The sequence below is a fragment of the Miscanthus floridulus genome, chromosome 7 (genome assembly GCF_019320115.1).
Source record: "Miscanthus floridulus cultivar M001 chromosome 7, ASM1932011v1, whole genome shotgun sequence".
Lineage (NCBI taxonomy): Eukaryota > Viridiplantae > Streptophyta > Magnoliopsida > Poales > Poaceae > Miscanthus > Miscanthus floridulus.
The window spans coordinates 54,953,093-54,979,709 of NC_089586.1; the positions used below are offsets into that span (position 1 = coordinate 54,953,093).

The 26,617-nt window shown below is 50.7% G+C and overlaps 1 long non-coding RNA gene across 3 annotated transcripts; it reads right to left on the bottom strand.

Moving 5' to 3' along the window:
• Positions 1-23,377: 23,377 nt before the first annotated feature.
• On the bottom strand, positions 23,378-25,863 carry LOC136463259 (uncharacterized). 3 transcript variants are annotated; one of them, XR_010760952.1, is made up of 3 exons: positions 25,256-25,863; positions 24,611-25,128; positions 23,378-24,525 (listed from the first exon to the last, which is right to left on the bottom strand). It is a non-coding gene; the product is annotated as an uncharacterized lncRNA (long non-coding RNA). The 3 variants fall into 3 exon arrangements; XR_010760953.1 differs by having other exon boundaries at positions 24,611-24,715; positions 24,900-25,863; XR_010760951.1 differs by having other exon boundaries at positions 23,378-24,099; positions 24,408-24,525; positions 24,611-25,863.
• Positions 25,864-26,617: the final 754 nt, after the last annotated feature.

The following is a 26,617-nucleotide window of genomic DNA, read 5'->3' on the forward strand; positions in this document are numbered from 1 at the left end:
GGGAATAATAATGTGCAACCTGTGTGATGCGCGGCTTATGCCCAATTTTTTCAGTTTGTTCTCTAGTTTAGCGACGCTGTGCGTTTCGCCTCTTTGTTTTTTTTATCCTACAGTCCTACTCCTAGGGTTTAGTTGAAGTTCTAAAAATTTCCATAGCAACTGTCCTGGTCTATAGATGCCCTTCAATATGTTAAAATTTGCCAAACGACAAATGATCCTTCCTCTGATTGGTATCCTTTTCCAGATCTCATCATAAGAGCAAACCCTACTTTCAGCACTGCCAATATCTATTCAGCAATTCTTTTATATTTCATGAAGAAAACAGGGTAGTTGCTTTGTGCAAAGAGAATGAATGGAGTGCTACATCATTCATGTTAGAGTCTGAAATCTCAAAAGTAGGGAAATCTTTTAGTAGACAGATTTTGGAAAGAAAGAGAAAAATTAACTTATTGTATGTTAGGGATTGTCCCTAAATCCTGATTCCTAAATGATAAATTTGTCACTGTGAAGTTACCATGAATCTCTATCAAGTTGTACTGTAAATCATTGATAATTGATCTATGATGACTCAATTGTAATCTTGCATGCAAAGCTAGAAAAAAATTTATGTTGCAAATCAACTATACACACAGTTAATTGCAAACACATCAGCAGAAACTTAGATAGTCTCCACTATGTTCTAGTGAAGGCAAGAGGCGCATGAGACTTCATTACAGTTTAGGTACCAGATTCTTAGCAATTCTCTAAAGCATAATTGTATCATGCTGTGATTTACCTAGTTAAACAGTGTAACTGAAATGGCATTTGCATTAAGAATTCGAGATCGTACAGTTTGCATGGCGATAAATGGATCTTGTTCATCTAAGTTGCATGGATACGGGTACGTGTATCGGTATCGGAAGGATACGGATACGCGGATACAGCAATTTCCCAAAAAAACCCCGATACGCGGATACGTTTACTATTTAAAAATAAAATAATAATAATAATAATGCAGGTCTGAATTTAAAACTGATAACAATAAAACGTCGCAATTAACTACTTAAGTGTACTATTATTACAGAACAACAGGTCTCAACTCAGTAGTCTCAAATTTAGGAAATTAATAAAAGGCATTCAGGCTTGCAATTCATGCAGCAGCAAGTTCCTATTCCTCATTTGTCTCATTGTCATCCGCAACATCAACCTGCGGAGCATCCAAACCAAAAGTCTCTAGCACTTGCACTAGCACTGCTCATATTTGGACACGCCATCTACTGCATACAAGCAATCAAGCAACAAGAACTCAGCAACTCACTAACTGCACTGCAGAAATAGAATAGATCGAGAATGGGGAGCAAAGAAATCAAGCAACAAGCGGCCACGAACTGAAGAAGAAGAGGAGATCGAGAACAAGGAAGGGGATTAACTCACGGGAGTTCGTGGGATCCTAGATCCACGTTGCAAGGGGCGCAAACTCGTCGCTGGCGGCCAGCTAGCGGAGGCGGAGGCTCGTCGCCGGTGGCCGGCGGCCGGCTAGCAGGGTTGCGGCGTCACAAGGCGGGGATGCGGCGTGAGGCATGGGCGTGCGTGAGTGCGGGCGTCGGGGCAGAGGGTGTCGGGGGCAGAGGGATAAGGGTTGTCTTACTGGGCTGGGCCATATCCACAAGGCCGATACGTATCAGCCCAGGAACCAATATTCGCGAAAATAACAAAAACTCGGACGATACGTGTCCTGGGTGTATCGGATACGCGATACGCGGCTTCCTGGACGTATCCGTGTAACATAGTTGTTCATGGGCGCATAATCTATTGCTACTGAGTTTGTGAAGCTGCTCTTCTAACTTCTAAGTTGCTCGCCATTTCAGAATTAATTATAAGGGGCAACCATATTGTGGCCAGGAGTAGTAAACAAGTGAAAACAAAGGCAACTGCACTGAGGAGATATGCTAATTATTTTATGTAGTCATATGGGGAGCTCATCACCGACCTTCTAATGTTGGATACTAATATCCACTATTTGTGTTTGTCTTTAGTTTTCAAACATAGTTTCCATTTCCCACATTCCAAAACTTCGCTGACTATTGTTTTATTTGTTGGTTTGAGCTTCACTTATACTTTGTACTCTTACTCTATAAGACATACATTTAGCTCATCATCTTACCTACATGTCAATTTGCAGGTTCCGTGGCTTCTTTTGGAAGGCTGCTAGGATAGGTAACCTCTACCTATTTTGCTCAATATCTTGTCATTTCATTTACATACAGTTGTATCCAGTGCTTCATTAGCATGTACATTTTGCAACTGATGCATTAGCCCTCTGTGTGCCTTCAGTATGTTTTTTAAGGATTGCACTGTTACATTACTATCTCCAGCTCTAAATTGGATGGTGTTATAAGTTGGTTTGGATTTGCAAACATATGTCCATTTGATCTTCAAGGAAACGATTTCAGTCAAAATTTCCTATTAAATTGTGCATTCCTAGTGGTGAACTGGTGGCAATGATCATCACTTATAGAGGATTTTTTTTTTAATAAAAGGTACTGAATTAATTCCTCCCTGTCCTATGTGCCTAAAGCTAGAAGTGAAGATTGAAAAAAAAAACTACAGTCACACAACATGTTAGAAATCACAATTCTAGAAGCAAATAAAGGTAGATGAAGAACTGGTACTACTAGAAATTATTATATTATATTTACCATGTCATATGGTATTCAAGTGAACTGAAATGTGTACAATGGACAATCTGCAAGATTTTATGATGAAAAAAGGCATATTTGAATTCTCATATGACAGATTGTTTTGTGAAAGAATCTTCGAACCCTTACAAAAACAAAATTTGTGCTTGTGGAAATTCTCAACTGTAGCTGAAAACTAAGACGAAAAGATTGTAAAAAAAATGCTGACATATGCTGATTCTTGGATATCATTTGAATGGGATACATCAGATCGGCATGTCCAATGGATCATGTGGTATTTAAATGGTTTTCCTAGTCTGACTTTATGGTTGATGATAAGGACTATTTCGGCTTACATAGGATATCAGTTACCTGTAGTTGTCATTTGAAGGCTTCTGAATATCATGTTAACTTTTCTATGCTCCTTGACAGATCTCACACATATATAATAGCAGTTTCCAATAATGCTTAATAACTTGATGGCAGTAAGAAGAATTAGAATAGCCACAAGATGCACAGAATAGTATGTAGTAACTAGTAACTATGATGCAGCATATGCAGAAGTCAGGCTTGTTGGTTATGAGTTTGTTAGTGAAACTCTTGGTATCGTTCTTGTTGCAGTGATTTTCTCCTGTATATGAAATTTGTTGTGAATTCTGTTGTCTACTAATCCTGAACTGAGGCAGCAGTTTAGATTATTGTGTTTTATGGGGGGTTCAAATTTTCTTGCGCTTGTTTTTGGACACTGCCATTTTTGTTTTAAGGAGGCACAATTGTATTTTTTATGTATTTTCTCACATGATAATTTTAATATGTATCAATATGCTTCTGATCACATAATAATGATTCGGCATTTCTTCCTCAGGTGAACGCCTTAGCCCCTGGGTAGCCATTGGGTGCTCTGTGATGGGTATATCAATTTTGTTTTGGTGAGATTAGAAGATTTATATGGCCTTCTTTGCTGACGGTTACTCCATTGTAGATAGCAAGAACCTAGTGGCCTTTTTCCATTACTTGCTTCTCGCATAAGCATGTAACAAATTGCACGCTCCTTAATAGCTGTTTTATTACATTTCAGAACAGAAGCATCTGAATTTTGCATTTACAGCCCGATTCTTTGAGATGTCACATGCTTGTAATATTGTAGCTGTGGTGTATTATTGTACTGATATGTTATGCATTTTGACTATTGAGCACCATCATGTTATGTTGTTTTATTGTATTGTCAGCATGCTAACAAATGTGGCTTGGATATTCAGGCAACCTATTTCATTTTATTCTTTGATGTATAAGAAGCATTGTAGCAAGCTTTTGATTTATTTACTGTGTTTAGTCGGCCTGAAGCTTTTGAAATGCGTTTGGAATGACAAAGTAGCATTCACCCTATGGCGAGAAACTTTATCTGGTGACCTGATTGTGAATTTTATTGGAGTTGCTAAAGGTGGATTTGTTCATTTTTTGGCCTTCACGAAGAATCTCGAGGCTAGCCTAGTGATTTATTTCTTCCTATGTTTTTACTTTGAATTTTAGATGGCTTCGTGCCTTCATTTCATGCTGTAGGAAGGTAGTCTAAATGGACATGTGGGCCTCAATTTTGAGAGAGGACCAGAGGACATCGCACCGATGTGGGTGGTACCGTACAAGTTATTAAACGAACCAAATGCCTTCACAAGTTCATCAACTTGTTCAACAACTGATGAACTGAAGCTTGTTATGAAAAGAAAAGGAAAAGAGTAGAGAGTCAAGCTTGCGATATTTTTCTAGTTTTCCAAAGAGAAACCTTGGTCCACCATCTAGTTTTTAAGTTTTTTTGCTGGGTTCGTTTATAGCTAGCTGGTGCGCCGTCCGCTTGGTCCTGAGTCTGTTTTTTTTTTTTCTGGGTTGCCCGTCCGCTTGGTCCTGTTTTTTTTTTTTTTCCTTTTTCCACCGGCTTTTTTGTTTCCACCGGTTATTTTTCCTTGGTCCTGATTCTTTTTTCTGCAAAAGTTTTTTTTCGTCATCCCTATTGCCGTTTGTTTTTTTACTGGGTCCGTCGTGCACTAGGTCCTTTGAACTTTTTTTTTAATTAACAAAGTTTCTTTGGCTTTTTTTATCTCATATAAACGTTAAAAATAATAATGATGCAAAATTATGTATATTTGAAGACCCTTCTTAGAAAACAAGGATTCCTACCACCAAATTGTTGATTAGTTTTAGCTAGAACAACTTATTTTCATTAGTACCTGAAAGTGCATTTGCCCCCTATATGAGTTTTGGTGTATTGATAACATCCAAGTTATGGACTAATGTGATCTTAATGAGATATGTCGTAAGCTATTAGTCTCATGAAAGATTCAAAGAGTTGATAAAGATGAAATGGTATCCCTCAATTCTTGAAGTGGTAATAGGCATCGAACTCAAAGTAGATCTTCAAGTTTATATTTTATGCTTTTGAGTTTAGGTATGCCGTACTATAAAGAGGGGATGTAAACTTAGTTAGTCTGAGGAAGATAGAGTGTTCAAGTATAAAAATAAAATCAAAAGAGAGACACTCTAGCACTTCATGAGCACGTAGAATAGTTTTCGATGACTGTTGGTGTCGGAAGTCCCGATGTAAGTCGGAACTCTCGACAGTCAGAAGTCACGACCCAAGTCGGGAGTCTCGACACCTAGACAACTAGCTGCTCTGTAGACCGCGCGCGTCAAAAGTTGTTTCAACGTTGACGTGTTCGTAATGACTTTGACATTGTATAAACAGTGTTTTCTTCAAAGGTCGGAAGTCCCGTGATCTGCGTCGAAAGTCTCGACGTAAGTCTGAACGGTTAGATTTCTACTATGAGTATAAATAACCCTCTTCTCTTTTCTAACCGTGTCTCACTCTGTTTATCAACCTTCGTCCACAACAGACTCCCCTCTTCTCTCATCTTTGCTCCAATCTTTGATTCCCCTAGGGTTTTGAGTGAAAGAATAGTGGATTGAGTGAGAGCATCACTTTGGCAAGCTTGAGCACTCGATTTCTTCGTCAAGCCGGTTGAATTTGCGTCTATTACTCTTGGGGCTTTGCCCCTAGCCGGCTAGGCGTCGCCCAAAATCTTTCATTTTGTGGAAGAGACTTGAGAAATTTGTATTACCCTCGATTTCTCAGTGGAAACCTCAAGTGACCTTTGTGGTTGCTTTGAGAGAGGCAAAGAGGTGAAAGAGACTCTGACCTTTGTGGTCACCTCAACAACGAGGACGTATGAGCTCCTTTGTGGGGTTGTCGAACCTCGGGATAAATCCTTGTGTCCCACGTGCTTGTTGTTGTTGAGACTTGTGCTATCACTTTTGTTCTTGTGTCTCTCTTCCTCCCCAAAGATTTTTTTAGGGTTTGGACTCGATCTATGGAGTGGTAACCTTTCGGCATCAAAGGAGCAACCCCAATGCGTTACCTTGCCACTAGCAACCTTTCATTTTAGCACTTGTAGTACATTTTCCGTAGGCGTCGGAACTTCTGACAGTTTGCGCCGGAACTTCTAACGACGTCTGGAGTTCCGACCCAAACTGTCGGGACTTCCGACAGTTGCTAACAAGTGACTTTGAGTTTTATGTAGAATTTTTTTACACCCCCCTCTAGGCATTGCTTAGATCCTTTCAGTACCTCAATCAGCCAATGGTCCAACTATTCAAACCATAAATTGAAATGTTGAGCATTTTATTTTTTAATCTAGACTGAAAAATATGCCTCCAAGTTGTACGCATGTACCAGTGCAATCCTGTCATGATCGTCAGCGGATAGACTAGTCCTTAGCATGTCATCAACTTGTTGAATTTAATTAGAGAGATTAGAATTACAATTTTTTGTGGTTCATTAAAGGAAGTCACCAAACATCATATTTAGTTGTTCCAACACATGGATAATGTGAAAAATAAATTTATGATACATTTATGAGTGAATATTTCTATGCTTTGCAACATGAGAAAAAGATCTATAAAGGTTGTTGTCGGTGTTTCGTACAAGCATCGGCAAGTAAATTTATAGTAATGCGCGTTAGGCTCGGATGGTGCGCTAAAGGACACAGGATTTATACTGGTTCGGGCGGAACGTCCCTACGTCCAGTTTGTTGCTGCTTGTGTTATTAGCACCGTAAACAATCTGTAGTAAGGGATACAAACTGCCGAGAGAGGGACTGGTCCCAAGTCTCTGATCGAAGGATTGAAAGGTGGTCAAGAGCTTCGTAGCTGCTTGAATGTGTGTGAATGTGTTCTATTGTTCGGTCCTATTTTTTCCGTCCTATTGTTCTCCTCCTCCATTGATGAAGGATGCGCATCCCCTTTTATAGATGAAGGGGCTGGCTTTACAAGGGTGAAGACTCCAGGATGCGTATTCTACTTAGTCCTGTGGCTTACGTCTATCCGATCAGGTCCTCCATCCTGATGAGTGCGAAGGAAGATAAGTGCTTACGATATTGTCGATGTCTCTGTAGGATGTCAGGCTAGTCATAGAACGCTGCCCTGCGTAGGGTATGGGCTGTAGTATGGTGGTTTTGACTTATGAGCCTCTCCCAGCCCCGCTCCGTGCGCCTTCTGGTTCCCATGATTCCTTGTTGGGAGAGTTCGGGGTCGGGGTCCGGTGTGGCACCGTGGCCAAGGCTTTCCGACTGGGAGGACCTGAGGGGTCGGGAAGCAGACGCCGCTCCCTCGGGTCCACAGCGTGGTGACGGAATACCCGTCGTCCGTGGAGATAGCAAATCCGTTCTTGGAGCGTAGCGGTTGTCGTATATCTTTGTTGGGTTCCATGTCCCAGAGCTGAAGGTGGCGCCTACAACTCTACAGGGTGAGGCGTGCACACCTGTAATACCTTTTGGGCTCTGCGGCGCCCGGAAGGGTCTAAAGCATCAGTCCTGTCGTTCCCTGGCAGTCCTTTTCCTGCCAGGGCGCAGGGTATGGTCGTTGGAGCCATGGTTGACCCGAATGTCTTGTCTCGTCCTGTACCCATCATTATGAGGGATAGATATCGATTAGGGCGAGGCTTGTTCTGGGCCGTCGGGTGAGACGGAGGCCAGTCCCTATCTCTTGGGCGAGACTAACCCTATCCCTCCGGGATCGGACGAGGCGGAATCTATCCCTTAGCCTTCGGGCGAGACCGAGCCCGCCCTATAGGCGTCGGGCGAGACGGAGATTAGCCTTGAGCCTTTGGGGCGAGGCAGGGTTATCCCACAAAGGCGTCGGGTGAGGCTGACCCCACCCCTCCGGGATCGGGCGAGACGGAACTCATCCCTCAGCCCTCGGGCGAGACCGAGCCCGTCCTCAAGGCGTCGGGCGAGACGGAGTTTATACCTCGGCCCTCGGGCGAGACCGAGCCCGTCCCAAAGGTGTCGGGCGAGGCGGAACCGAACTCCTGTCATTCGAACAAGGGATGACATGGCGCCCTTATGCGTCCAGAAGTTTTTTACATTTGGTGGTTATTGGTTCCATCCCCTGGGGTACCCTGGTATTAGGTCCCCGACAGTAGCCCCCGAGACTCTAGGTGATTCGGGTAGAACCGCCTGGAGGGTGTTTTTTGATTTCGTTGAAGCTAATTTGCCGGAGGGTGCGCGCGAGCGCACCCGATGGGTGTAGCCCCCGAGCCCCCGGGTGACTCGAGTTGAGTTGCCCGGGGGTTTGTACCGGCCCCTTCGTGGGTAAGGCTGAAGGACTTAGTTTTACATCAACTGGGTGTTTTTCCGAGTGGGTCGTGGCGTCCCGTTCGCTAGGGACTGACTCGGGGCTGTCCTAACTGGTGCTTTTGCCCCTGATGGCGGATCGTTCGTGGATTCCTTCTTAGTTGGGCCGGCCGGCGAGTTGCTGGGCCCTAGGTGGGCCAAAGAGAAAAGAAACAGGCCTTTGTGGCTTGCGCTTCCCCGGTGGGTAGAGAGTCCGGATTCACTTGGGGAAGGCGAACCGTCCGTCGAGATTTTTGGGATGAGAAGATAGGGACTGCGGGCGCGTGTCCCGCGACATGACGCGGGGGCGCGTGTGGCAGGCCCGGAGATCGAGGCGGACGGTTGCCCTTCTCGTGTCCGTCGCCCCCTATAAAACCGCGGGGTTCGCCCCCAGGGTCCCGTATTTCGCTCCCCTTCCTTTGCGTTCTGAGACATCCGCCGCCAATCTTCCCAGCTCCTCACGCCCGCATCGCCACCGTCGACCGGCCTGCGTTCGTGTTCCAGCCGCCGTTAAGCTCGCGCCTGCCTTTCCCCCCTACTGCCTCAATGGAGTTGTGGGGCAGATCAAGCATCTCTTCCCGGCGTCTGGAGGGCCTCGTTCGCCGTGGCCTTCTCCGCCCACAATCCGCCGTTCAGGAGTGGTTGCTTCCTGGCGACGAGGGTGAGCCGGTGCCGCCTGAAGGGTATGTCGTCTCTTTTGCCCTCTTCCATGAGCGGGGATTCGGGGTACCCGCGCATAGATTCCTTCGGGGGCTATTAGATTACTATGAGGTAGAGCTGCAGCATCTAACTCCCAATGGGATACAGCATATGGCAGCGTTTGTTGCCCTGTGCGAGGGTTTCTTGGGGATCGATCCCCATTTTGATCTGTGGCGGTATTTCTTTAGCGTTAGTCTGTCGAAGAGGAAGATTGGGGGGAAAGAAGTAGATGCGCCGATGGGGTGTGCCAGCATTCACCTGCGCCACACCCGGTCGAAGGGTTACCCGTACATGCGTCTGGCTACGTCCAACAAGGGATGGCATTCGCAGTGGTTTTATGTTAGGGATGATGTGAGTGCCACCCTACCGAAGTACACCGGACGTCTTATCGTGGATGCTCCGGCGTCGTGGGGCTGGGGCGTCCAGACTAAAGACAAGAAGCACATCTCCGACCTTCTCTCCGCCCTCCATGCCCTGAAGGGTCGGGGTGTAAAGGGGTCGGGGATTATCGGTGCTTACCACGCGAGGAGGGTGGCGCCACTGATGGCGCGCGTGCTTCCCCTGCATCGGATGATGCCAGGGATGTCGTTCGAGGGAACGGTGCTCGTTGACGAGGCGCTCCCTTATTCGGAAGTGGCGCAGCGTGTCAAGGAGGCGACGGAGCCGACGAAGGATTCTGCCGGCATGGTCCTCGACATCGTGTATCCGGTGCCCGGGCATCCTTCAATGCGGCCGGAGCCTGGGTTCTTCGAATTCGTAAGCCCTCTTCCCCTGCACTCTTTTCTTTCTCCTGAATCTCCCTTTTTAAAACTTGCTTTTGTGATGTTGGGGCTAGCCGAGGGGGCTAGTCTTCAAGGATAGTCCGGCTCCACTGCCGAAGGACAGGGCTGTGGCGGCGGCGAATCGACTCGCGGCCGAGCGGGACAAGAAGGCAAAGGAGGAGATGAAGAAGGCAAAACGACTGAAGCAGGAGGCACGGGATCGGGTAGAGGACGTGAGCAGTGAGGATGACGACGATGATGATGATGACGACGGCGACGACGAGGTAGCCGTCGACGTGGATTGGGGCGTCCTGGAGGATGAGGAAACGCTGACAAGTGGCCACCCACCCGTGCAGGGGCCCTTTGCTTTTCACGCAGAGGGAAGTGAATCAATGAGGTCGGTGGAGGCCGGCAAGTCCGTCGCTTCGCACGGCGTGCCGGCCGAGGATCGGTGGATGGGGGCCACCGGGCTTGCTGCCATCGATCCTAAGGCGATCGTGGAGGGGGGTGGTACTGGAGCCGCGCCCGGCTTTGGTGCCGCGCCTTGTGAGGTGATGGAGGGGAGCAGTTCCGGTGCTGCACCCCGTGAGACGAGGGAGGGGGACGGCTCCGGTGCCGCGCCCGACAAGACGATGGGAGGGAGCGACTCCGGTGCCGCGCCCGACGAGACGAACCCCCTTGCCCTGGAGCAGGGGGCAGGCATGAAACGGTCCTGCCCGGACGAGTCAGGGCAGGGGTCTGGGGATCCGTCCCCAAAATGCTTCCGTCGGCCGAGGACGTCAACGTAAGCTCTTGACTCCTCTGTTTTCTTCTATTTTTATTTTGACTTAACGGTTATTACCTTTGTGTAGGTTCTTGCGGACGGGTCACCCCCTGGGGCTGGCGCCCAAGAAGAGTCTCGCCCTTCAAGCGGGACAGACGGCGTCGCCTGGAGTTACCCCTGTTTCGGGCAGGGGTGGTGCCGACGTTGGGGCTGCGTTGGCCGAACCGACGGCGTCCATGGTGGTTCCCACGCCTGCGGAGGCTACTGAGCGAGCGGCTTCTTCCGTGGCGGGCGTGGAAGAGCCGGCCGAGGACCGTATGCCGCCGGTGATCGTGACTGCGCCGAGCCAAGATCAGCCAGGCGCGGTCGTGGTGGCACCCGAGGGCGTGGTGCAATCCGCGCCGCCAGGTGCCCATGTGGATCCGCCTGTGGCGCCCGAAGCGGTCCAGACGGAGGAGGGTCCAGCCGGAGGGTCCTTGAGTGCAGCGGTGGTGCCGCACAGGGTCAGGAGGGAGCCGCCACCGGCCCCTTTGTCGGGAGGAAGCCGCTCCCCTGCGCGGGGGGAGCCGCCGCTCCAGTGGATGGCTGCTCAGGACCCGACGTCGGCTCTTTTCTCGCTCGATGATCATTCCGAGAGTATGGAGCGAGAGGGTCTTGACATCGGGATTTCGACCATGCTGAACGCCCTGGACCAGGCCAGAGGAGCCCTCCGTGAGATCGTTATCCCTACCTCTCAGGTATTTTCTGGACTTTCTTTTTTCTTTCTTCGTGTGTTTGTGGGTTCTCGCATTTCTGATATCAGTCTTCTTCTTCTTCAGATTCTTGTTGCTCGTAGCCGGAAAAAATCCCAATTCCTCCGCGAGCAGAAGGCGGAGCGGGATCGCCTCTCCGAGGAGGCCCGGCTGTGAGCAAACATGGCCGCCCAGCTTGCCATCGTCCAGGAGCGGGAGGCCCAGGCGCGTCAGGATGCGGAGGAGGCGCATAGGATGTTCGAGGACCTGTCGGCGAGGTCCAAGCTGGATGGAGAGGAGATTGCCAGACTCCAAAAAAAGCGAGACGAGCTGCTGAAGAGGAATGCCGCGGCCAATGAGAAGGCCGGCGAAGTCCTGAAGGAGCTGGAGATGGAGCGGGACCTCCGGCAGAAGGCCGAGAGTAGGGCCATAGCCCTCCAGCAGAAGGTGGACGAGGACGTCGAGGTGGTCCGCTCTCTTCGGGCGGAGCTTGATGACGCGGTGAAAGGAAGGTTGAGTGCCGAGAACGTCGCCACCAAGCTGGAGAAAGAGGCTGCCTATACGCGCAGGGCCCTTTAGGCGGAGAGCGATGAGCATGATCTTCTACAAGCTGCGGTCGGGGTGGTCCTTAACGCCCTGAATGTGACGGAGCCAGTGGAGACTAGCCCGCTCGCGGCTCGTGTCGGAGGTATCACGGCTCGGGTGGGCCAACTTGAGGAGAGTGCCTTTCACGCCGGGATTACCCAGGCCTTCACCGTCGCCCACGCCCACTATGAGAAGGAAATAAACCTGAAGGTGATGAGCGAAGGCTTTCCGTCCACCTACGAGGATGAAGAGCTGGAGGAAATGGAGCAGATGGTCGCTCCCCTTGCGAAGAACCTAGCAGACAGCCTGAAAGAGATGGTTCTCCCTTCGCGGGAGTAATTAATCGAAAAATTTTGAGAACAGCTTATATGTAATATGTGGACAAGTGTTGGTATTTTTTTTTGAGTCTGGACGTCTTTCGTGCTTTTGCGTCTTAATTTCGTTTTTGTTTGATTTTTTGCGATTTGATTTTTTACGGTCTTACCAATATGTTCCCTTGAATTATGCCGCTGATTATAATGCGAGGAGATTGAGGAGGTAGCCGTACCTTAACAGCCCCCGAGTAAGGTCCGACCCCCGCACCTGCCTGGGGTCGGGTGTTACTGGAGACCGGAATCGTGGTTTTGGTGACAATGGATGTCATCGCGATAATCCCCGCCCTGTCTTCCAACAGAAATCCCAACTGGGGACTCTATGGGCTCGGCAAGGTGGGGCCTTTGTCCCTGCATTGTTTGGCCCGAGCCCCCGAGCCTTGTTAGGGTCTGATAGGGGTCGGCCGTTATTTGCGTGTTACCCCGTCCTCGGTTTTCGCAATCGGAGGGGCTGAGTGAACGACACTTGCCTCGATGGCTTGAGTACCGCGCTCAACGAGCTCGCTAACGGGTACGTTCGTGTGGAATCCGGGTCCATCATTTGCTGATGGGGTCGGCAGAGCCCTCTGGTGGCACTCCACAACTTCTTAACCCGCCTCCCGGCAGATGCCTGAGTCGTTCGATAAGCTCAGGGGGCCCGATGGCCTCTCCTCGATGGAGATTCTATGGGTTTGGCTCGAGGTTAGAATCGAACGAGAGAAGGTTGAGACGTCCCGGTTTGCTTCTGAGCGGGATCAGGCAGGGCCGCTGGGGCTCGTCTTGGTTATCTCTCCCTGGCCCTGTTCGGCGTGAGGCGGCCTCGAGCCCTTTGCGGGCCGACCTTCGAACCTCAGCCTATGGCTGCCTATATCGAATGAGGCGACAGCCGTTTCATGGTGTGACACGAACCGTTTGGATGCAATTTTTTGCATATGAAATGTTTTGAATGTAACATTTAATTGAAAATAAAAGCGGGGTCGGTAACGTTACCTTGGTGATATGAGTGGCGGAAAAGCTCCTCCCAGATGGGTTCGGGTCCTGACGTCTTTCTTTGGTCGTTCGTTCGTCGTGTCTTCTGGGCCGAACGGTCGACCCAGGAGAACTGAAGGGTCCCGTCATCGGGTCGTCCGTGGTCCTGCATGGGAAGGCGAAAAAGTTGTCTGCCTATGGGGGTGCCTTAATCGCCGCGTCCGGAGCGGGTCAGTGGCGGGCCATACCCTGGCAGTGTTTAGTTTGACCGAAGAGGGATGCCTCGCAGACCGGGGTTCGTCCCGTCATTTCTGGCGCGTCTCCTCAGATATCAATCAGCATTGATTGCATATTAAAAAAGAGGGAAGGGAGAGGGTTTTTCGTCCGACCTTTCGCCTTTCCTCAGTTACAGCGCTTCCTCTTTAAATAGGGAGGGGGAGAGGAGCTCTCATCCCACCTCCCCTTCTGCCTCCGAGCCGCTATCTCTCCTTCTTCCTTTCCGCCAAACGCGTCCATGCGTCGCGGTGGTTCCTGAGTGAGGAAGAGTAATGCCAGAGGGAGACAGAGAACTTACAACCTTGCTCGTGAGTCTGGTGCGTGATGTCGAGCCGGAGGTTATCCAACGTAGATGAGATGGTGCGCGCGGCCCTTGGTGAGGAGTCGCTGCTGCTGAGGGAGAAAAGGCGTCGGTGGGCGTCGTACGTCGTTGACTGCGCCGTCGTTCGCTGCGCTTCTCCCTTGGCGGGAGGCATTTCCTGCCCATACGCCGTTGTCAGGGTTATGGCTGGGGATGATGGCGTAGTCCCCCGACGTCATGACGGTGGCGTTGCTGCCGGGGTTACGGCTGACGACGATGGCGTAGTCCCCGGACGCTCCGGCGGAGGCGTCATAGATGGTGGCGCCTTCGAGGATCCGGCGAAGATGTCGCCGATGGAGAGCGTGGCACGGTGCCCGTAGTAGACGAGCTGGCCCGTGTACATGCCCTCGTCGTCGCCGATGGAGAGCGTGGCACGGCGGCCGCAGTGGACGAACTGGCCCGTGTACATGCCCTCGATGTCGCCGATGGAGAGCGTGGCGCGGCGATCGTAGTAGCACTTGTGGTAGAGCTGAGCCGAGACTGTAATGAAATAATGTTGTGGGGAAGCCCCCGAGTAAACAGTCTTCAGGGTATATTGTTCCTTTTTTGTAATGACATCGCTTTGTAAGTGGTGAATTCGTGCAAAACTTTTTTGTAATGAACAAAATTACATCCTTTGCTTATGGCAAGTCATTTTAACGCTTTCCAACTCTTCTCATGGTCTAAGTCATAGGAAGCTAGGAACGTGGGCGAACTAATTTTGATTGAACTGGTGAGCAAAGAGGTTGCAGCCGCTGGGGAGTGGGTGTCTCGCAGTCCTACCAGTTGTATTCAGAATTGGTTCCCAAGATCTTAGCCCTCGAGACTCGTTTACGAGGCGAATGGAAAACTTAGAAAATGTTTGCGAGTATAACAGAGGAATTTTTTACAAGCGTAATACTTGTATTACACATGACATATGTTACGATCACATGCCAGCCCCCGAGTGAGGTCTGACCCCTCGCGATTTGCAGGGGTCGGTAGTCACTAAGGATCGGGGTTCTGTCAAGACAAAAACTTATAAGGAAAAGTGTAAGCTTATTTTAAGGATAGAAACGACGTAGCTGCTCAATGTTCCAGGCGTTGGTGAAGACCTCGCCTTTGATGGTTTTCAACCGGTAGGCGCCTGGGCGAAGTATTTCCGCGACGATGTAGGGCCCTTCCCAGGGCGGGGAGAGTTTGTGGCGATCCTTGTTGCTCTGCACAAGGCGGAGGACGAGGTCTCCGACGTTGAAGGCTCGACCCCGCACCCGTCGGCTGTGGTACCGCCGTAACGCTTGCTGGTACTTGGCTGAACGGAGGAGGGCGATATCGCGGGCCTCATCCAGCTGGTCCATGGCGTCTTGGTGAGATGCCTCGGCTCCCTGTTCGTCATATGCTCTGATTCTTGGTGCTCCATAGTCGAGGTCTGTCGGGAGAACGGCCTCGGAGCCGTAGATCATGAAAAAGGGTGTGTAGCCGGTGGCCCGGCTAGGAGTCGTCCTTAGGCTCCAGAGTACAGCCGGGAGCTCAGCGAGCCAACGCGCGCCGAACTTGTTCAACCGGTTGAAAATTCTGGGTTTGAGGCCTTGAAGGAGCATGCCGTTTGCGCGCTCGACCTGCCCGTTCGTCCGGGGGTGCGCGATGGCTGCCCAATCGATTCGGATGTGTTGTTCGTCACAGAAACAAACAAATTTCCTTCCGGTGAACTGCGTGCCGTTGTCTATGATGATGGAGTTCGGTACTCCAAAGCGATGGATGATGTCGAGAAAGAACAGCACAGCTTGCTCGGATTTGATTGTGGATATTGGCCGAGCTTCAATCCATTTTGTGAACTTGTCTATGGTGACAAGCAGGTGGGTAAAGCCTCCGGGCGCTTTTTTAAGTGGCCCAACCAGATCAAGCCCCCAGACTGCGAAGGGCCACGTGATGGGGATCATCTGGAGAGCCTGGGTCGGGAGGTGTGTTTGCCGAGCGTAGTATTGGCACCCTTCGCAGGTGCGTACAATTTGCTCGGCATCGGCTACTGCGGTGGGCCAATAGAAACCCTGTCGGAATGCCTTCCCAACCAAGGTTCTTGGTGCGGCATGGTGTCCGCATGCCCCTCCGTGGATGTCGCTCAGTAGGAGTTTTCCCTGTTCGCCAGGGATGCAAAGCTGAAGAATTCCGATGTGACTTCGTTTGTAGAGTTCGCCCTCTACAAGAACGAAGGATTTGGCGCGTCGCGCGAGCCGTCGGGCTTCTGTCTTGTCGGTTGGTAATACGTCGTGGAGGAGGTAGTCGATGTAAAGCGTTCTCCAGTCATTGGGAGGATCGGACTCCATTGCCGGGTCTTCTTCAAGCTCCATGACCTCGGGGTCGGGAGGAACAGTTGGCGGATCGGCCTTGGGGGTCGGACTAGAAGGGCCACCGTCGGCTTGTTCCGACCCCGCGTAGCGTACCGAGGGTTTGTGTTGGTCACTGGCGAAGACGCCTGTTGGAACTGGCTCTCGGCTGGATGCTGCTTTTGCGAGTGTATCGACCGCTTCGTTGAGGCGCCTGGGGATATGGTTGAGTTCGAGGCCGTCGAATTTGTCCTCCAGACGTCGGACCTCTTGACAATATGCCTCCATCTTGGTATCGTGGCAGCCCGACTCTTTCATGACCTGGTTGACGACCAGCTGAGAGTCGCCCCTGACGTCAAGGCGTCGGATGCCCAGCTCGATGGCGATTCGTAGGCCGTTGATGAGCGCTTCGTATTCTGCAGTATTGTTTGATGAGGGAAAATGAAGCCGAACCATGTACCTCATGTGGACCCCGAGGGGGGATACAAAGACTAGTCCTGCTCCGGCGCCCTTCTTCATCAGCGATCCGTCGAAGTACATTATCCAGTACTCTTGATCGATGGCTGCTGGTGGCATCTGGACCTCGGTCCACTCCGCGATGAAATCAGCCAGTGCCTGAGATTTGATCGCCGTTCGGGGGACATAAGAAATGCCCTGATCCATCAGCTCGAGTGCCCACTTTGCGGTTCTTCCTGTAGCGTCATGGCTACGAACGACCTCGCCGAGGGGGAACGACGTCACTACTGTCACGGGGTGTGACTCGAAGTAGTGGCGTAGCTTCCTCTTGGTGATGAGGACAGTGTAGAGGAGTTTCTGGATCTGGGAGTAGCGGGTTTTGGAGTCGGATAACACCTCGCTGATGAAATATACAGAGCGTTGCACCTTGAAGGCATGCCCCTCTTCTTCTCGCTCTACTATTAAGGCGGAGCTAACCACTTGGGTGGTGGCCGATATATATAGTAGGAGAGATTCTCCATCGCATGGAGGAACTAGGACCGGCGGCTTAGTTAAAAATCGTTTAACCATGTCAAGTGCTTCCTGAGCCTCGGCTGTCCACTCGAAGCGGTCAGTTTTCTTCAGGAGTCGATAAAGGGGGAGTCCTCGTTCGCCGAGGCGTGAAATGAATCGACTGAGAGCGGCAAGGCACCCGGTGATCCGCTGAACCCCCTTTATGTTTTGGATCGGGCCCATCCTCGTGATGGCTGATATCTTCTCTGGGTTGGCTTCGATGCCACGCTCGGAGACGATAAAGCCGAGCAGCATGCCCCTCGGGACCCCGAAAACACATTTTTCGGGATTGAGCTTGATGCCGTTCGCCTGGAGTTTCACAAAGGTACGTTTAAGGTCGGCGACAAGGTGGTCAGCCCGCTTGGATTTGACTACGATGTCGTCGACATAGGCCTCAACGGTTCGCCCGATGAGATCTCCGAAGCAACTAAGCATACAGCGCTGGTACGTTGCCCCAGCGTTTTTCAAACCAAACGGCATCGAAACGTAGCAAAATGATCCGAAGGGCATGATAAAAGATGTCGCGAGCTGGTCGGACTCTTTCATCGCGATCTGATGGTAGCCTGAGTATGCGTCCAGGAAACAGAGGGTTTCGCACCCCGAGGTGGAATCGACTATTTGGTCTATTCGTGGTAAAGGAAATGGATCCTTTGGACACGCTTTGTTGAGGCCAGTATAATCAACACACATTCTCCATTTCCCGCTCTTTTTCCGAACAAGAACAGGATTTGCTAACCACTCTGGGTGGTATACTTCCTTAATGAATCCTACGGCCAGTAGTTTGGCTATCTCCTCGCCGATGGCCCTGCGTTTCTCCTCGTCGAAGCGGCGCAGGCGTTGTTTCACCGGCTTGGAGCCCGGGAGGATTTGGAGAGTATGCTCGGCAACCTCCCTCGGGATGCCCGGCATATCCGAGGGTTTCCACGCAAAGATGTCCTTGTTGGCGCGGAGGAAGTCGACGAGCGCGCTTTCCTATGCGGAGGAGAGCGCGGTCCCGATTCGGACTTTTTTGCCCTCGGAGCTACTGGGATCCAAAAGCACGTCCCTGGAGCCCTCTGCCGATTCGAACGATCCGGACGACTTCTTTGCGTCGGGTGTCCCTTCAATGACCTCCTCCCTGAGGGTGGCGAGCTCTTCGGATGCGATGACCGCGGATGCGTGTCTGCAGCATTCGACCTCGCACTCGTAAGCATGCTGGAAGGAGGTGCCGATGGTGATGACCCCACGGGGGGCCCGGCATCTTCAGCTTCAGGTATGTGTAATTGGGTACGGCCATGAACTTCGCGTAACATGGTCGCCCCAGAATGGCGTGGAAAGTCCCCGGGAATCCCACTACATCGAAGGTGAGGGTCTCAGTCCGGTAATTGGATCGATCCCCAAAAGTGACGGGCAGGTCAATCTGCCCTAGTGGCACAGCTTGCCTTCCTGGCACGACGCCATGGAAAGGTGCTTGGACGGGGTGGAGGCGCGTTCGGTCGACGCCCATCTCGTCGAGCGTCTCGGCGTACATGATGTTGAGGCCGCTGCCCCCATCCATCAGTACCTTGGTGAGCCGCTTTGGACCGACGATCGGGTCGACGACAAGCGGATACCTTCCCGGGTGTGGGATGGCATCCGGATGATCGGTCCGGTCGAAGGTTATGGCGGATTCCGACCACCGGAGATATGCTGGCATAGCCGGTCCTGCGGTATAGACCTCTCGACGTGCGACCTTCTGGCGGCGCCTGGAGTCGTAGGCCGTTGATCCTCCGAAGATCATGAGGGCACCGGTCGGTGTTGGGAAGGTGTCGTCCTTCTCCTCCGTGTCGTTAGTGGTGGGAACAGGCTCCTTCCCCTGCTCCTCCTTGTTCAGACCCCCGACCAAGTATTTGCGCATAAGGCCGCATTCCTTGTATAGGTGCTTGGCCGGGAAGGCGTGATTTGGGCATGGCCCCTCGAGCATTTTCTCGAAGTGGTTCGGGGTGCCCTCCGCGGGCTTCCGGCCACCTTTGCGGTCGGCAGCGGCCGCGAGTGAGCTGTCGCGCCGTTGCTTCTTATTTTTCCCTTTGGCGGGACGGTTGGAGGCGCCTTCGCTAGCGTCCTCGTCCCGCCTTGTCTTTCCGTCGGAGCGATCAAAGATGGCTCCGACCGCCTCCTCTCCAGAGGCGTGACTGGTGGCGATGTCCAGAAGTTCCTTGGTAGTTCGCGGGCCCCTGCGTCCCAGCTTGTGGACCAGGGATTCGCAGGTCGTTCCGGACAGAAAGGCTCCTATCACGTCGGCGTCGGCGACGTTCGGGAGCTCATTGCACTGTCGGGAGAAGCGCCGGATGTACCCGCGGAGGGTTTCATCGGCCTTCTGACGGCAGTTCTTGAGGTCCCATGGGTTTCCAGGGCGTTTGTACATGCCCTGGAAATTACCCACGAAGATCTCAGTCAAATCCGCCCAACTCTGAATAGCATTGGACGGTAGGTGCTCCAGCCATGCTCGTGCCGAGTCGGCCAAGAACAGCGGGAGATTGCGAATAATGAAGTTATCATCACTCGCACCACCGGCCTGACATGCAAGCCGATAGTCTTCGAGCCAAAGCCCGGGATTTGTCTCGCCAGAATATTTGGGAATGTTCGTAGGCGGTCGATACCTTAGAGGGAACGCAGCGTTGAGGATATGCCGACCAAAGGCCTGAGGGCCTAGCAGGACGGGGCTAGGGCTTCGGTCCTCGTTGCTGTCGTAGCGCCCGCCACGTCGGGGATGATAGCCGCGGCGCGCTGCTTCTCCCTCGTCGCCGTGGGCACGCCTCCGGGCGTCGATGATGTTGCGTACGTCGCGGCCACGGCCGAGGCGCTGATGTACAGGGACGACGGAGGGCTGCCCGCCGGCTGGCGGTGTTTGGTGTACGGATGCGTCCTTGGTGGGACGCACTGAGGGTGCGCGCTGACTGGTGTCGGGTTCGCGTCGTCGAGACAACGAACTTTCCGCCTGCTGCGCGGCTGCACGCTCGAGCAACGTGCGAATCTCCCGATAAGCGCGTCGATCCTCGGACGTCGCGGCCTCCGGGAGGCCATGCAGCAAGGCGGTTGCTGCGGCGATGTTCTGGCTGGCTCGAGTGAAGTGAGGAAAGGCCCCATCGTCGGTGAGGATCCTTTGATGTACGGTGCGGGCTGTGGCGCGCGCGCGCCCCCCGTCTTTGCGGCGTTCAATCTCGCGATTGATGTCCGCGTATTCCCGTGCGAGCCCTTGCCCGGCCTCATTGATCTCTTGCTGACGAGCCCTTAGCTGCTCCATCCTCAGGTGAGATGGGGCTGTCCCATCCTCCCCGGATCTGCCGTCAGGATTGTTTGTAGGGGTGGCCTCTTCCCTGGAGGCGCTTTCGACGTGACCCTCGGGGGTCTGCGTCATGTAGCATTCCCGGGAAGGGTGGTGGCTCCCCCTACTGAATCTGAGCTGGAGAGCGATACAGGCTCCTCGTTGAGGAGCTCGTAGAGGGTCTCCGTATCCCGCTCAATCGCCCCCACGAACTCGATGTCCGTGGGTGGTTGAACCACACGCAGCGCCAGAAGGCGGCCAGCGGTCGCCGCAACGTTGCGGAGACCGAACGGAAATGCTGTCGGGGCGCTCCATCCGGACCCTTCCGAACACATGGTGGTGTTGTGAGAGGTCTCCTTGGGTGACGAGATTCCCCGGGAGTTGCTCGGTGGGCCCTTAAGCCTGAGACGGCTGAAGTTGATCGAAGGGAGAGATGGGGCGGCTGAGTGAGTCAGCGCCAGCTCTCCTCCTAGTGTGATGATGAAATCCAGGTCGCCGAAACGCACGTGTGCGCCCGGGGCCCAGGTGATTGCGTGGGTGGCCATCCGAGACCTGATTTGGAACGCGCAGAGCCCCTACCTGGCGCGCCAACTGTCGGTGTTTCGTACAAGCACCGGCAAGTAAATTTATAGTAATGCGCGTTAGGCTCGGATGGTGCGCTAAAGGACACAGGATTTATACTGGTTCGGGCGGAACGTCCCTACGTCCAGTTTGTTGCTGCTTGTGTTATTAGCACCGTAAACAATCTGTAGTAAGGGATACAAACTGCCGAGAGAGGGACTGGTCCCAAGTCTCTGATCGAAGGATTGAAAGGTGGTCAAGAGCTTCGTAGCTGCTTGAATGTGTGTGAATGTGTTCTATTGTTCGGTCCTATTTTTTCCGTCCTATTGTTCTCCTCCTCCATTGATGAAGGATGCGCATCCCCTTTTATAGATGAAGGGGCTGGCTTTACAAGGGTGAAGACTCCAGGATGCGTATTCTACTTAGTCCTGTGGCTTACATCTATCCGATCAGGTCCTCCATCCTGATGAGTGCGAAGGAAGATAAGTGCTTACGATATTGTCGATGTCTCTGTAGGATGTCAGGCTAGTCACAGAACGCTGCCCTGCGCAGGGTATGGGCTGTAGTACGGTGGTTTTGACTTATGAGCCTCTCCCAGCCCCGCTCCGTGCGCCTTCTGGTTCCCATGATTCCTTGTTGGGAGAGTTCGGGGTCGGGGTCCGGTGTGGCACCGTGGCAAGGCTTTCCGACTGGGAGGACCTGAGGGGTCGGGAAGAGCGCCCAGACGCCGCTCCCTCGGGTCCACAGCGTGGTGACGGAATACCCGTCGTCCGTGGAGATAGCAAATCCGTTCTTGGAGCGTAGCGGTTGCCGTATATCTTTGTTGGGTTCCGTGTCCCAGAGCTGAAGGCGGCGCCTACAACTCTACAGGGTGAGGCGTGCACACCTGTAATACCTTTTGGGCTCTGCGGCGCCCGGAAGGGTCTAAAGCATCAGTCCTGTCGTTCCCTGGCAGTCCTTTTCCTGCCAGGGCGCAGGGTATGGTCGTTGGAGCCATGGTTGACCCGAATGTCTTGTCTCGTCCTGTACCCATCATTATGAGGGATAGATATCGATCAGGGCGAGGCTTGTTCTGGGCCGTCGGGTGAGACGGAGGCCAGTCCCTATCTCTTGGGCGAGACTAACCCTATCCCTCCGGGATCGGGCGAGGCGGAATCTATCCCTTAGCCTTCGGGCGAGACCGAGCCCGCCCTATAGGCGTCGGGCGAGATGGAGATTAGCCTTGAGCCTTTGGGGCGAGGCAGGGTTATCCCACAAAGGCGTCGGGTGAGGCTGACCCCACCCCTCCGGGATCGGGCGAGACGGAACTCATCCCTCAGCCCTCGGGCGAGACCGAGCCCGTCCTCAAGGCGTCGGGCGAGACGGAGTTTATACCTCGGCCCTCGGGCGAGACCGAGCCCGTCCCAAAGGTGTCGGGCGAGGTGGAACCGAACTCCTGTCATTCGAACAAGGGATGACATGGCGCCCTTATGCGTCCAGAAGTTTTTTACATTTGGTGGTTATCGGTTCCATCCCCTGGGGTACCCTGGTATTAGGTCCCCGACAGTTGTATTTTAATTCGATACAAAGTTTTTTTTTAAAAAAAATAATACAGGCTTAATTGGTCATTGCCATATTATTGTCAGTATTTACTTATATTATGAATATCATATCATTATAAAATAAATTATAGCTTTTAAATTTTATAGATAAGGTAAAACATAGATATATACCATCCTCGTCCTCATTTTCATGAACGTTAGATAGCTTTTCTCCCCCATAACAATACACGAGCATATTTGCTATATCATAGAATTATAGAAGTTAGATCTAATTATTTCCTACTTTCCTAACTAAATTTATATAAACATTTTCATTCCCAATTACTCCCTCCATCCGTAAAAGAATGCAATTATAGAAAAGTGTGCTGGTCAAATTAGTATAACTTTGACCAAGTTTATAGTAAATAGTATTAATATTTGTGTCTCCAAATAAATTTATTATAAAAATATATTTCATATCTATTCTAACGGTACTTATTTTGTATCATGAATGTTAGTACCCTTCTATATAAATTCAGTCAAAGTTTAAAGGGCTTGACTTCTCGAAAGACGAGAATTACATTCTTTTATGGACAGAAGGAGTACTCATCGGAGGTAATATGGATAAAGACCATCTACCGTGTACCATTATTTCAGAGTAAAGGCTAAGTTTGATTCTGCCCTCACCATGCTAAAAAAGTGTAAATCTTGGTTTTCAAGGAGTCATTGATGCCAAGTTTAACTAGATTTATAGAAAATATTATTAGCATTTGTATTTTTGAAGAGTTTTATTACAAAATTTATTTTATAATTACTCTAAAGATATTTATTTATATTTAATACTTTTTTTATATATTAGTGAACATGCACGTGCGGCACGCACGTGGATTAAAAAAACTCATTCATAGCTGGCAATAACATCCTAGCTTTTGTTGAAGTGGAAAATTCCATTATTCAGTTACAGCTGCCAAATTGACAACTACATTCATCTATACAACTAAGATTATTGTAAAACAATAGGACAATACCTTGATTTAGAATCAACTACCAAGTTGCTATACAAGAACATTTATCGGTTATGAGGTAATATCTCCGTCTCTCACATCAAACCACTCCAGAGCTTGTGATCTTCTCGTTCTTCTCCACCTCCCTTGTGCAATTAAATTTATGTAAATGTAGTCACTATAATGTATTGCTCATTTAGAATCAAGTTTGACTAATGAAGTACACCATTTTGAAAAGAATGACTCAGAACAGTTACACTTCAATAATGCTCAGTAACAATTAAATAGTACTAATATATCATGAGGTCCTTTCAGAAAAAAGAGATGCAAGTCTACTCGTTTCATGGAATATATCGGTATGTAAAATGTTTTGTCGCAGCTCAAAAGTCTTACAAATCTATAGAGCTGTCAACCTAGATGTTTTCAACCTCACGTTATGGTACCTAAGCTACAGAGTAATAGTTGCAGAGAACACATGTTACACCACAAATCTAGTAGATGGAAGATAAATGTGAACAGGGACAAATGACAATGGAAAATGAAAGACCTACCCTCAAAACATGGTTGATTTGAAATGTAACAAACATTTCCTTTAGTTCCTTGGCTATATCGCACAAGACAGCCATATGCTGTAGAAATGAAGGCTCGTTAATACAAAATTACAAACGAGACCTGACTCTATCATTGTGACATCTACTTGGGGCCATGCATTTTAAGTGATTGGATTAAAAATATTCCTTTGGTGAAGAAAAACTGTAGAATATGACAGTCATGAAAAAACATTTAAAATTGCCAGCCCTCCATGTTTTAGTGGAATTTGAAGAGTTAGAATGAACTGCAGCACTCATTATCTATTGAAGGTTTAATTCAAATACAAAAGCCGAGAAATAGAAAAAGAAATAAGAACTCATCTGGTTACAGACAAGCTTAGAATCACCTTGATAGCGAATATACTTGAATTCCTTCTTGGAAGCATAATTTAGCCCCAGGATCTATGCACAATATTTAGCAGCGTTGTTGGTCATAATACCCAAACCCTCACGTAGTAGAGAAATCTTCAGTAGAGGCGGAACACAATAAACAACTAGCATGATAATTGAAGAAATGATAAAACAACTTAACTAAGACTGGTGTACATACCACAGATCCATCTATCGGCTTGTTTAGTTGCTTGTGCCCGCACCCCGCCGGTAAGGGCAGAATGAAGATCCATTTCAATGAAGCTACATCGTGTTAAGCATGCATCTGCAAAATAAACAGAGCATATGTTTTTCTTTTTATAATAGCAACTCAATGATGGTTCTTGCAAAAATATGGAAGTATCAAAATTCATACACAGTGATAGAGACATAGTACAATTATGTTATAAACAGAGTGCCCTAGAATAAATATAAAGGTGATGTGAACCCTAAATCTCCAAACGCAGTACCAAGGCTATAACAGCAGAACTTTTAGGTAGGTCTGCTCCTGCAAAATGGAAACAAAAGGAAATAAAAAATACTAAAGATTCACTAGCAAATGAGTTACACAGATACTCTTCATCTTGCCACCAAAACATACAGTACTTCGTCCCTCTCTTTTGCTGATTCCTCCCATTGGAAGCCGGCCAAAGAAACAACAATTTGAATGAGGGCCGCGACATGCATTTGATATTGAACCTATAGCAACAAGCAGGACAGTACATAGAAGAAGAGCATAGTGGGGAAGATGTTGAACAACATATGTATGCTACCAACAATTGCATCATGTGTCGATCTAAGAGAAGTCGTCTGCAAAATAGATTACCTCTCTTTGCCTCTCCTCTAGTGTGAATGGGATTAGTCAGATCGGAGAACAGGGCGGGCGGTGGTCGATGAAGGGCAACGCGGTAGGGGTACCTGAAGGCAGTTTCCTGGTCAGAGACGCCTCCAGAGTCGATGAGGAGCTCCCCGAGCGCTTCAAAGATGCCGTGCCCTTACGGGCCCCGAAGTTGAAGTCCTCGTTGGCGAGGACGTTGGTGATTGGAGATGTAGTAGAGGATGGGCAGGTCCACCTCCTTGACGACGTCGGGGCACATGACCTCCCACACCACCCCCATGCTCGCGGCCGCCATCTTCCTTTCCTCTTCCCCTACCGCGACGGCAAACCCGAATCAGTATGTGGCGGGCAGCGGGAGGGGGAGCAGAGGCCAGGGTTCACACGCTCGGCAACAGGGGCGTCTTCGGCGGCGGCGGGGTCCATGGGGACAGGGACGGCAAGGAGGTGCCAGGAGTTCCCGTCGGGAACGTCGTCGGCCGGGGGTCGCGAGGCCGCGGCGGCGCGCGGGGGCGAGAAGAGGAGGGCGGGCGCAGGTGCGGGGTGGTGGGAGATGGGGTCTGCGACGGAGGCCGGGAGCGCGAGTGGGTTGGCGGACACGGAGAAGAAACAGCCGTGTGGGAAGGAAGCGTGATTCATGAGAATGTAACCGTCGTGGGTACAGCGGGCGGGTGAGCAGTCGCTCGGTGAAAAACAATGCAACGAAGTGCGGCGCGTAAGAGAGACGGTGTAAGATCTTACGCGTAAGATTTTACTGCTATTTTCACTTCGTTCGCTCCTTAGATATAGATTTAAAACTTTAAATTGACTGACTTCTCAAAAAAATGAGATTTGACCCAGGAGTACACCGGATACCATCTATGCCTAGTGATTAATTACTCCCTCTTGCTAGATCGGTAATGTTGTGGGTAGTACGTCCGATCATCCGGACGTCCACATTGGTGGGCCTTGCTCGTCCGAATGACCTATTATCGATGGCATGGTCGCTCGCGTTGCTAAAATAATAATAAAAAATCTCCACTCACTTCCTCTCGAATTGTTGCCGTGATCGCACCCATTCTTGAATCGCCGCCGTGTCCGCACTCCGCCTCACTGCCACCATATTTCCCTACCACTCGCTCCCTCCCACGACGCACACCCGCCCGCGACGCTGGCTCCCCATTCCCAGGCCGTGCTCCGCTCTGCACCGCGCCGCGCGTCTCATCTCCTCCCCCTCCCACCCACACACACTACCACGTCCGTCACCCTCACCCCGTCGTAGCCCGTGTGGCCAGCCGATTGGTACGTGCCGTCGGTGGTGGCGAGGGTGCTAGAGCATCCCACGACATCGGGGATGGCCTGGGCGACGGCCCT